General features: G+C 38.5%; 1 pseudogene across 1 annotated transcript; it reads right to left on the reverse strand.

The window, feature by feature from the left end:
- Positions 1-7,509: 7,509 nt before the first annotated feature.
- On the reverse strand, positions 7,510-9,729 carry LOC308551099 (polyadenylate-binding protein 1 pseudogene; annotated as a pseudogene). Its single transcript has one exon. The product of its transcript is annotated as a polyadenylate-binding protein 1 pseudogene (transcript).
- Positions 9,730-10,165: the final 436 nt, after the last annotated feature.

Genomic DNA, 10,165 nt, shown 5'->3' on the forward strand with positions numbered 1-10,165 from the left:
TCATCTACTTTTAAAACTCAGTGGTTAAGGCCATGGGCATAGGGGTTGGGAGTTGGTGGTGAAGCAGGTTGGTAATAATCTCTGTCAATATCTCTCCTCCTCTCTCTCATATTCTCTCTCATGCACGCATGCACACACACACACACGCACACCACAGCATCATACAGTTGTCTAATCCAGAAGGAATACTTAAAAACATAATTTATACTCTTCTCATAATCTGCCCCAATGTCCCTTTTTTTTTGTTTTAGCCTATGCTTCTGCTTCCTTCTCCTCCTATTGCCCTGTCATTCTTTTACCCTTTGACATTTCTTAGACTCTGGGTTACTGTTCCCAAATTTTGGCATTCAGAAATCCTTTCAGATGAGACCGTCAATTCATGCTTCCTGAAACCTCTAGTGTACAGATTACCTAAATTATAAACTTTCCCATTTACAAATGTGTCATTCTTCTGCAACCTAACATTTCTCTAAAGATAGTTTTCATTATCCATTGGAGCTTATTCATTCCAGTATACAAAATTAGTACTTTAACCTCTCTTTCTTACTAGCTAATAAATTTGTAAAATTAAAAATTTAAGTCTTTGTATTACTAGTCTGGGGCTACATATGATTTTTTTCATGTGCTGGAAATTAATTTTTTTCTTTGTGGTAGGGAATTAAAACTTGAATTTAATATGGAGGGAGTAGTAATTTGGCCCTGTTTAGTCTGAGAGCAGAGCAGAGCTGTCTAGCCAGCTGACCCCTTGTTCTCTAGACAGATGCCAGGAAGAATTACTGTTGCAACTGAAAACAAGTGGAGACTTTAATGGAAGGTATAGAATGAATTTTAGATGACAATACTGACTACACTATCTAAACAGTTCAGTCAAATTAGTTGTTTGGTCATGTAGCCAACTCATCTAAATGCCTGAAATTTGGTTATTTGCACACAGAGCCTGAACATTTTTTTCAAGCTCCAGGTTTTGATGTATGCCAATTTGCAAACAACTTTTAAAGATTTAGTTCTGGCAGATTACCTCTGACCACTGAATTTGCATTGCTTTTTTAAAAATATATCTTTATTGATTTAAGAGAGAGGAAGGGAGAAGGAGAGAGAGATAGAATTATCAATGATGAGAGAGTCATTGATCGGCTGCCTCCTGCATGCCCCCTGACTGGGGATGGAGCCCGCAATCCGGGCATGTGCCCTGACCAAAAATTGAACCCCAATTGCCTGGATCCTAGGTCGACGCTCAACCGCTGAGCCATGCCCAGCCAGGCTGCATTGCTGCTTTCTACATTTTTCACTGTTACACTTGCTCTTTTTTTGACTTTACCATTTCCCTTAGTCCAACTGTAAACATTATTCAGTATTTATTTTGCATTAGAGTACATAATACTGGATATCAAATGCCTAAGAACAGCCTTTTCTTCCCACTTTTGTTTCTTCTGGTGATGCTAGTTTGTATTTTGCTTTCAAAGGGTGTCCCACCACTGTATGGCCAACTTGTTCTATTATCTGTCTCTCTCTGCCAAATCCTCAGGTTTGCTTCCTTGTGGGATGTAAATATAGGATTTTTCCTGATTTCATTGAAAATTGTCAGTCTGGCCATATTGTTTTGACAGGAAAACAACCTATTTGTGTTATTGAACTTTCTTTCCTATTTTCCTTTCTCTATAAGGATAAATTTGTTACTACTTATTACCTAAACATTGATGAAACTATTCAAAACTAATTTCAGAGAGTCCCAAAAGAATCATTGTAATTTAAGCCACCAAGCTTAAGATTTTAAAATGCCAATAAAAACATCAAAATTTACATTTATTGCAGCTAACACTTCAGAGGAAAGGGTAAAAGCAGTTGCAGAAAAAAAAGTTAATTAGATTTAGGAAGAACTTGGGCAACAGAAACTTATTTAAGCTCAATGAAGTGACTTTTTTAGGTTTTCACACAGGCAACTTGAGTTAAAACTCTACTTGCTATCAAAAGTTAGTTTTGTCTTTGTCTTCTATTAGTGTAATGGGCTTTTCTCTCCAATAAGAGTTCAAATAATTAGGCTAATGATTTTTGCTTCCATACATTATTAGAGGAGTGATTTAGATGGAATGAAAGTGAAAGCAAAATTTAGAAGAATATGTTTTATATCATCTAGAAATTGTTACATTTAGTTGATGTGGTTCTGTCAGTCTTGGACAATGGGAGGATTTTGTGTCAAATATTATCACTATTGCCTTTTGCCAGATTTTAATGGAATTGCCTGTCTTAAACATCAATTGACCACTTTCACTCCTATGTTTGAGTTCTGCTGTCAGCACAGCCAGACAATGATGTGCTGAGTAATGAGTGCTATGCAACAAGGTTTTTTAAAAACAGCTCTTTTTCAAAAAACTCTCTATCTTGGTAACTGTTAATTGCATATTGGTTAACAGATCATTTTTCCCTTTTTGGTCAAGCTTTTCTCCTTAAATTAAAACTTAAAAATTTAGCCCTGGTAGATTTTACTCAGTGGTTAGAGCATAGGCCCCCAGACTGAAGGGTCTCAGGTATGATTCTGGCCAAGGGCACATACCTTGGTTGCAGGCTCAATCCCCATCTGGGCATGTGCGGGAGGCAACCAAATGATGTGTCTCTCTCACATCAATGTTTCCCTCTCTCCCTCCCTCCCTCCCTCCCTCCCTCCCTCCCTCCCTCCCTCCCTCCCTCCCTCCCTCCTTTCTTCTCTCTCTGAATAGCAATGGGAAAAATATCCTCAGGTGAGGATTAAAAAACAAAAAATACGTAAAACTTACAAATTTATAAATAAGGCATTACCTTGAAGCAACATTTTTATTAGACATTATAGAGCCTTTTAATTTCACTTTGCAAAGTGAAATTATGCACATAGATCAAATAGATCATGGCTTAAAATTTTATGTAACATACAGAGTGGGGCAAAAGTAGGTTTCAGTTGTGAGTACGTGAAACACAGAGTTTGCTCTTGTATTATTTGTTATTGTATTCTTTTGCTATTGTATTGAACAACTGTAAATCTACTTTTGCTCCACCCTGTATTGGTTGTGTGAAGTTATTGTTAAATTTGACCTGACCAAAATTTGGATTTCATATTCCATGGTTACCAGTTTCACATTGTGCTGAGAAATGATGGTGCCATACTTAAGTGTGAGCTGATGACCATGGAGATGGCAGCCCCTCCCCAAGATCTTTATTGATTTCAGGCAAGCAGGTCATTTAATTCTGTGAGCTTTAAACTCTAATTCTTAGAACAAAGCTGGGTAAGAAACCTGATCTCAATCCCTGTCCTGGAGAATCCTAGAAAACCAACATAATCTTCTTCCCCAAGCCGTTGGAGACCTTTGTAAACTCTTCAGACTCTAGATATGTCTGTTACCATGAAGCTTTAGGAGTCTTTCTGGTATGTGCTGTAGTATCTTGATTGCTGTGCAGAAGGAAAAAAGAAAAAAAAAAGGCTATGCAAAAATACTCTCTCATTCAGTCTATATCTCTAATTGGCTATTATTCCACAGTGACAGTAAAAAAAAAAAAGGTAAAACAAATTACTCTTTTAAGTTAAATTTACATTGAATAAATGAACAGAGAACCCAAATGAGCAAAACCTTCTCTTGCTGATGCTGGTAGGAATTATTATCTATTGAGCAGATTGATTCAATTTAGTGAGTATGAATGCCCTTTACTTTTACTTAGGATATTCACTTAATTTATTGTCAAAATAGAGATGCTTTGGAATGTGAAAAGGGGTGCTATTATTAATTACATTAGAGTAACAAGCATAACCTGAGATTGTATTTGTCAAACGTCACTGGGAATGCCTTATTCTTCCTTCCATGAGTGTTCAAGTGCTACCTCCTTTGGAAGGCCTAGATCACGTCTCCTCCAAGAAGGATCTTTGGAGTACTTCAGCCTTCCTTCATCTAAATTATTAAGGCAGCTGTGGTGCAAGCATGTCAGAAATGAGGATGTTTTATGTACCTCAGAGAAAGAATTATGTGCTGTTATTTGATGTATATTTGTTCTCTCTTACCAACTACAAAGTAACCTTCTTGAGCACAGGGACTGTGTTTCCCTGAAGCACTGAGGACATTGCAATGTCCATATTGAAAAGAGAAAAAATTCTTGAATAATTGACTTACCAGCATAGTAACATTCTTCTCCATGACTGTGACTAAAAGTATGGGTACTGGTGCTAAAAATAACCCAACACAACTGGTTAAAGATCTTTTTCCTGTTTTGTTTTTTTTTTGTAAACGTATACAGTAGAAAGGGTTAAAATTAAGCCAAATACAGCTAATCATGTCCTGAGTACCCATTTAGTTACCAGATGTTTGAAAGTGTCCATCCGGATTTAGACATTTTAACTACAGCCAGACCTTTAAAGGAGTATTTTTATCATAGGGTCATTTGAGAATAACTTAATTGTAGCATTCTGAGTAAAATTGTAATTAATTTTCACTAAGTATTTATTAAAAAGATAAAACAGACATTTTTTCTAGTTATAAAAGTAATATATGCTCATTATAAAAAATAAACCTCATAGAATATAGAAAGTGTGAAGCAAAACTGAAAATCACTCATAATCCTTTATTTTAGAGATGCTTGCTTGGAATATTTTGGCATATTTCCTTGCAGTTTTTCTATATATTTATATACTATATTAATGTATAAATGTGTATATATGTGGTAGAAAGTCTCTAAAATGCCCACCCCATTATTCCTGCCTCTGGAATCCACAGCCTTATGTAATTCCCTCCCTGTGAGTAACTTGTTTATAATCAACAGAATACGGCAACTTGGAAGGTATATCACTTCCATTATTAGGCCACAAAAGGTTGCATATTTTGACTTGCTAGCAGACTCTGTCTTGAAGCAAGCTGGCATGTTGGAGAGGCCTACATGGCAAGGAAATGAGGGCGGCCTCTAGCCAACAGCTGGCAAGAAAATAAAGCCCTCAGTCTAAGAGCCCTCAATGAACTGAATCCTGCCAACAGCCACAGGATTGAGTTTGGAAGCATATTCTTCCCCAGTTGAGCCTCAAGATAAGGCTCCAGCCTCTGTGGACACCTTGATCACAGCCTTGTGAGGCCCTGAGCAGAGGACCCAGCTAAGTTCTGCCTGGATTCCTGACCCATAAAAGGAATCAATGAGTCAAAGTTTATGAATAATGTTAAGGATTTAAGAATATTGCCAAATTACTTTCCCCCAAAATTAGGAAATTTAACATGCCTCTGAGCATTTTACTTGCCAACACTGAATAGTTGAAAAAAGTTAGCCAACTTTGTTATTTTAATTTTTACTTATCTCATATCTTCACATGACTGGTAGTTGGTTAAAGCTTACTGAACATTTAAATAAAAACAATTAGCCAAGTATATAGCTTAAACCACTAGATCTACAAGTAAATATATAAATGTATGTTTTTAAGTCAATATTTATCAACTACTCCTTACATACTTCACAAATGTTAACTTTTTGATTCTCATGACAACACCAAGTCAGCTGCCACTATAATCTTCATTTTACTGAAAATAGGCTAAGAATAAGTTGCTGAGGACAGCACAGATAGAGAAAGCATGTTTTAAACTACATATAGCAATACTGTTTCCTTCGCTTGGGTTGTTACAACACAGTACCATAGACTGGGTGTCTTGCAGATGGCTGCTTCCTTGCTATGTCTTCACATGGTAAAGCACTCTGGTCTTTTCCTTTTCTTATAAGGACACTAATCCCATTATGGAGGTCCCATTTACATGACTTCATCTAACCCTAATTACTTCCCAAAGGCTCTACCTCCAAATACCATCACATTGGGGTTAGGGCTCCAAACTTCCTGCTGAGTTTTAATGTTCCAAATAGAAGTAGAAATTATACTTAAATTCTTTACACTGTGATCATTTGTGCAGAATCTGTGGGAGTTAGAATTAGGTCAATTAAAAATGCAATTTTCTAAAGGAAAATAAAGACGACAAATAATTCCAAGTCCCTAATTTAGAGGGTAAATTTTCAAATCAAATAGGAGCTTTGCCAATTCTAAATTAAACTATGGTTGAGGTATTTCAATTCTCTGCCTCCAAAGGCAGGTGTTTTTTGTTTTTGTTTTTTAAATTTTATTGAATTTATTGGGGTGACATTGGTTAATAAAATTATATAGGTTTTAGGTGTACAATTCTATAACACATCATCTGTATACTGTATTGTGTGTTCACCACCCAAAGTCAAGTCTCCTTCCATCACCATTTATCCCCCCTTTACACTCTTCTACCTCCCCAACTCCTTTCCCTCTGATAATCACCACACTGTTATCTGTGTCTATGAGGTTTTTTTTAGTTAACATTTTTTAATGTTGATGTTATTTCAGGTGTCCCTCTTCCCTCCCCCCCTTTGCCCACATCCACCCACCCCCACCCCCACCTCCGCCTCCCTTGGCCTTCACCAAACTATTGTCCATGTCTATGGGGTATGCATATATGTTCTTTAGCTAATCCCTTCACCTTCTTTATCCAGTCACCCCCTCCCCCCTCACTTTGGGCACCGGCCAGTCTGTTTCATGTATCCATGCTTCCAGTTCCATTTTGTTTGTCAGTTTATTTTGTTCATTAGATTCCACATATTAGTGAGATCATATATGTTTTTCCCTTAATCCTTTCACCTTTTTCACCCAGTCCCCCAAACCCCTTCCCCTCTGACAGCTGTCAGACTGTTCTATGCATCTAAGAGTCTGTTTCTGTTTTGTTTGTTAGTTTATTTTGTTCATTAGATTCCACATATAAGTGAAGTCATATGGCATTTGTCTTTCCCTGACTGGCTTATTTCACTTAGCATAATAATCTCCAGGTCCATCCATCAAAGGCAGGTTTTAATAAGTCACTGAAATAGTAATCCCAAAGGTTTTCCTTATGTATTATTTATTATATTAGGAAATGAAATATGCCTTTCCAACAGTCATCACTCTAAAACACACTTCAACAATTAAGCAGAAACCAGAAGAAAATTGTTTTATCTTACTTTTATTTGTTAACCTGATGTTTACAAATCTGTCTCCAGTAGCAAACATCTGCATGTCTTAAGTATTCCCAAACTTAACTAATAAAGTAGTTGATAACAGTGCTTCACTTCTAGGTAAAATATTAAACATTAAACTTTTTTCACTATTTAACGAATTTTTACTAAAGCAAGAATTTCATAATACAACTACAGTAAAGAATTACAAACTTAAAGAAAGAAATGCTTTAAATTTTTGTACTTTGCTGAAAATTATTTTTCTCAGAGTCCATAAAACATCAACTCATTTTTATATTTTACTATTTTTGTGGGTTTTTTTGTTGTTTTAAAGTCAATAAGTAATCTAGGACTAGCATTACATTTGCTAGACATGGCATTTTCTCAGTACATAAAGTTCAAAGTGTTTTTTAAAATTTATATTTTGCAATTTTTTCTGTAATATTTGCGTTTTTCGATGTTTAGATATTTTTCTTTGGTGAAGCATGAGTTTCTTCTTGTGGTCCCTGATCAACTTTAAAGATGGAACCCCGGTGGCACTGTTAATGGTTTTTTCTCAGGTTGTTGAGGCAGGCAGGCTTGTAGTACCTCTACAGCTTCATCAACTTTAGAACAGAGAGACTCTGGAGACTCAAGCATAAGAAGAAGTTCTGAATTATCCATTTCCAACAACATGCCAGTGATTTTACTAGCAAGAGTAGGCTGTATGGCTTGAATTAGAGGAAATAGCCATTCACCCAACATTTTCTTTTGCTCTTCAGGGGAGGCAGATGCCAACCTGGAAGCAATCAAAGACTTCCCACCTTGTACACGAACAGCAGGCTGCTTCACGGTAGCTCGTGGCTGTGCATTAAGTTGTTGAGGATTGCAAACTCCTTCATTATATTTATACTGTAGAATGGTGCGGACAGCAGGAGTAGCTGCAGCAGCAGGATGTGGACTCACTGTGGGTGTTGATGTGTTAGCAACACACTGTGGCTGTGGTGAGATTGGTTGTGGAAGCTGTGAAGAAGCTGGTTTCATGGTTGTAGGAGTGGCTGGGTCAACAGCGCTGGGCATCTTTTGGAATGGATGAGGTATGGCACTCTCATCAATGCAGCAAGAACTTGGTGTTGGTTGAGCAACTTGGCTAGGAGGACTGTATGCAGCATAGTCCTGAGTCGGTGGCTTAGCTACCATCAAGTAATCTGGAGGTGCTGGCTGGCAGGGGGTGGTTACTGGGTCGGGCACAGCTGTCGGAGTTTCTGTTTTCTCCTTATAGTGGGTAGTGAGGTGAGCCTGGCGCTCTTCTTTGTACTGAGCGAAGGATACATACAATGGCTTGGTGGCCAAGATTCTGCCATTCATTTCTGCTACTGCTTTACTGGCTTCTTCTGGGGAGGAGAAACATACAAAGCCAAACCCCTTTTTGCGAGTGCCCTCCATCATAACCTTTGCACTAGTGATTGTACCAAATGGAGAGAACTCTTTCCGGAGACGTTCATCATCAATACCATCAGCAAGATTTTTCACATAAAGGTTAACACCCTGGTATTTAGCGACCCTACTTTGCTTAATCTCTTGTAATTTGTGCTGAAGTTCTGTCTCCCTTTCCTTTTTTTTCTGAGCTCGAGAAACGTAAATTTTTTTCCCATCAAGCTCCTTTCCATCCATCTCATCTACAGCTTTCTGTGCATCTGCATGGCATTCAAACCTTACAAATCCAAAACCTCTGGATTTTCCACTTTCATCAGTCATTACTTTCACACTTAAGATAGGTCCAAACTTGCCAAAGAGATCCAAAAGGCACTCATCATTCATACCTTCCCCAAAATTCTTGACGTAAACATTGGTGAACTCTTTTATCCTAGCTTTGCGCTCTTCTTCTCGTTGGTTAGGAGGCTTAAATTGCCCAACAAATAGTTTGCGATCATTTACAAGCGTGCCATTCACGTTTTCAATAGCTCTTTCAGCTGCTTCCCGTGTCTCAAAATGTACAAATCCATGACCCTTAGAACCATTCTCATCACAAGCCACCTTACATGAAAGGATGTTACCAAAAGCAGAAAACATATCATATAGTGCTTTATTATCAATGGATTTGTCTAAGTGATTAATGAATATATTGCCCACGCCACTTTTGCGAAGTGATGGATCACGTTGAGACCACATTATGCGTACTGGCTTGCCATTTATAACATCAAAATTCATGGTGTTCAAAGCGTGGCCCGCGTCCGCTGGCCGGTGGAAGTTCACATACCCATAGCCCAAAGAGCGGGAGCTGATGGCGTCCCTGCAGACCCGGATGGAGAGGATGGGTCCAGCTGAGCTGAACTTCTCGTAGAGCATCGCCTCGGTCACGTCTGGGTGTAGGTCCCCCACATACAACGAAGCGGTGGAGAAGCTGGGGGTGCTGGGGTTCATCTCGTCAGGCTGCCACGTAGCCATAGGCCTCGACCTTTCTGTCAGAGATGGAAAGCAGAGCGAGAGCTAGGGCTGAGGCCAGAGATGGAGGAGGAGGAGGCGGGGGCGGGGGCAAGCGCAGAGGGACAAAAATGTACCAGAATCGAAAACTTCCTAACGGTCTCAGGTCACAGAACCCCTGGTCCTGACTTCCGGCTGGGGAGCGAGGGCAGTGGTGTCCGGTACTGTCTGCCCGAACGCCCCCACAGAACGCCTCGCGCTCTTGGTTCCTTCTTGCAGCTGCTGCAGGGCCATTTGCGAATCCGAAACAGCCTCGGCTGCTACACTGGATTATTTTATAAAAAGGAAGAAAAAAAAAAGTCTCTGGCGGGGAAGATGTGAATTTTTTGTCTGGTAAAAGTTTTGGAATTTTTAAAAAGGATTTTAAAAAGATTTAAAAAAATAATAAATGTGTCAAGATAATTCCATTAAGACACTTCCATCACCAGAAGAATCCCTCTTTTGTCCTTACAAAACCACACCCACTTCCTTCTGTACCTCTCACCCCTCCCTTAATCCTGAAACCATTAATCTATTTTGCATTTCTAAAATGTCATTTCAAAAATGTTATATAAATGGAATCATACACCACGTAACCTTTTTAAAAACACGCACAGCATGTGGAATCATGAGATGGTCAAAATAAACTACATTTTACCTCTTTAGGGTAAAGATGATCATAGTTCATCTTACGGAGCATTTTATTTAAAGACATAATGCTTCAACACAG

Source organism: Miniopterus schreibersii (genome assembly GCF_964146895.1).
Source record: "Miniopterus schreibersii genome assembly, chromosome: X".
Lineage (NCBI taxonomy): Eukaryota > Metazoa > Chordata > Mammalia > Chiroptera > Miniopteridae > Miniopterus > Miniopterus schreibersii.